The 2092-nt window shown below is 41.8% G+C and overlaps 1 non-coding gene across 1 annotated transcript; it reads left to right on the top strand.

The window, feature by feature from the left end:
- The first annotated feature begins 1492 nt into the window (after positions 1-1492).
- LOC148852843 (small nucleolar RNA R71) lies at positions 1493-1599 on the top strand. The gene has a single exon (XR_016100104.1). It is a non-coding gene; the product is annotated as a small nucleolar RNA R71 (small nucleolar RNA).
- The last annotated feature ends 493 nt before the right edge of the window (positions 1600-2092 follow it).

Raw genomic sequence — 2092 nt, 5'->3', positions numbered from 1 at the left:
TATTTCATCAAGTTTGAAGCTGATTGCGCAGAAGGAGGACCGTCGACCCTAAACCTTTCATAAATAATGGATGGAAGAAGGTTCACACTAGCCCCTAGATCCAATAGGGTCCTATCAAAGGTGATTCAGAAATTATACTGCTAATAAGAGGAGAACCCGTGTCTTTCATTTTGTGGGAAAATTGGTCTAGGAGGACCGCACTCACATCTATTGAGAGCATCATTTTCTGTGGGGCCGATTGTGGCTCCCTCTTTTGGGTGCATAGCTATTTCAGAAACTATGCATAAGCCTGGACATGTTGAACCGCATCGAGGAGCGGGATATTAATGTATACTTGTTTGAAAAGTTCCATGATCTCCTCATTGCGAATCTCTTTCTTTTTCCGTGACAGCCCGACTGTGAGTGTGGTTGGAATGGAGACTACATATTGGTTCACTTTAGGCTCTTTTAAGTTTTCCCTTTCTTCTTCTCTCCCCCCCCCCCCCCAACTTAGGGTTTTCTGACTCCTTTTCTTCTTTTTTACTTTCTTTCTCATATGGGTCTTCCAAAATTTTCCCACTCCTTAAAGTTGTTATAGCTTTAGCATCTTCAAATTAGGGATTCTGAGGAGGTGGTTGAATTTTATGAGAAAAACCCGGTGGCTGATTCCTAGGGTTTGCAACCGGTTGACTCAGTAGTTGCCCAATTGCCCTCCTTGCATTAGCTTTATCTAGCTGTTCTATTTAGATTTCTAACCTAGCAATGGACTATTGTTGATTTAGGATCAACTGCTTCAGCTTCATAAATTGATCATCTACTGATCGGGATTGAGGGGGTTGCGGGTAGCTCTAATATAGTTGGGCCAGTTGACTCCTAGTGTACATCTTCTGGAACTGGTTTTGTATTACTAGCCTTTGAAACTGTTGGGCCATGGAGTTGGATGGATGCTGATGAAATTGTACATTGGGTTGATTGTCCTCCGAGAAAAGTTAGGATGGTTTCTCCACCCTGAGTTATAAGTATTAGAATATGGATCATTAGTAGGCCTTGAGAAACTTTGGGCTGCTTGGATTTGTTTTTGGATAAAAGGTGGAAAGTGGGCCGCAGTAGGATAGTCATCAACATGGTGGGTTGGGCTGGCACAAATGGAACATACTTTAGGATAAGAGGTAGATGGGCCCAATTGTTGGTTAAGAGTGAAAAACTGGTCGAGTTTCTGGGCTAGAAGGTCTACTCTATCCAACCTTTTAGAAATGACATTCAAATCCGTTTTTGCCTCAAGCTCTATATTAATTTTGACCTCATAGAGCCTTGCCCTCATTGAGGGTCCCATCGACCTTTCATAAGAATACAAAGACGCATTATTGATAGTTTTCTCACTCAGGGTTTCGAAAAGATTATAAGCTTCATCCTCGCTCTTGCACATAAACGCACCCTACATGATGCATCTACCATCTGCCTGTATTGATCTGTTAGTCCTTCATACAAGGCCTAGACAATTTGCCACTGGGACAGACCATGGTGTGGGCATTTTCTCATTAACTCTTTCATCCTCTCCCAAGCCTCATGAATTTGTACACCCATTGTTTGCGTGAATCCCGTGATAGCTCTCCTCATAGTATTGGTTTTGCCTATAGGATAGAAATTCCTAAGGAATTCTTGTTGCATTTCTGCCCAAGTCCTAATGGGTCTCCCTATAGTCCCTAACCAATGCTTGGCCTTATCCTTCAAAGAGAAGGGTAAAAGAGTCAATCTAAGGGCATCATCATTGAAATTCTGAATCCTTACAATTGAACATATTTCCCAGAACTCATCTATGTGCTTGCATGGGTCATCGCTTGGGTTCCCATAGAAGGATGGGAGCATGTGGATTGTACTTGACTTAATTTCATACTGTAACGCTTGAGTATCAGGTAATTGAGTGCAAGATGAAGGGTTGTATTGTGTTGGAGTGAAGTATTCCTTCAACTTTCTAGGTTGGGCATCATTGATTTCAACCATATGATTTCAGTGTTGATGATGGAGGTTTCTCTATATTTCAGGTATAGGTTCAATAGTTTATCTCCTTAGAGATCTCCTTCCCAACATACAACACAGAAGTCCCTTTTCTTCT

The sequence above is a fragment of the Nelumbo lutea genome, chromosome 5 (genome assembly GCF_056320005.1).
Source record: "Nelumbo lutea isolate HS-2025 chromosome 5, American lotus-T2T, whole genome shotgun sequence".
In the NCBI taxonomy this organism is placed as follows: Eukaryota; Viridiplantae; Streptophyta; class Magnoliopsida; order Proteales; family Nelumbonaceae; genus Nelumbo; species Nelumbo lutea.
This window is presented reverse-complemented; position numbering and strand designations above follow the sequence as displayed.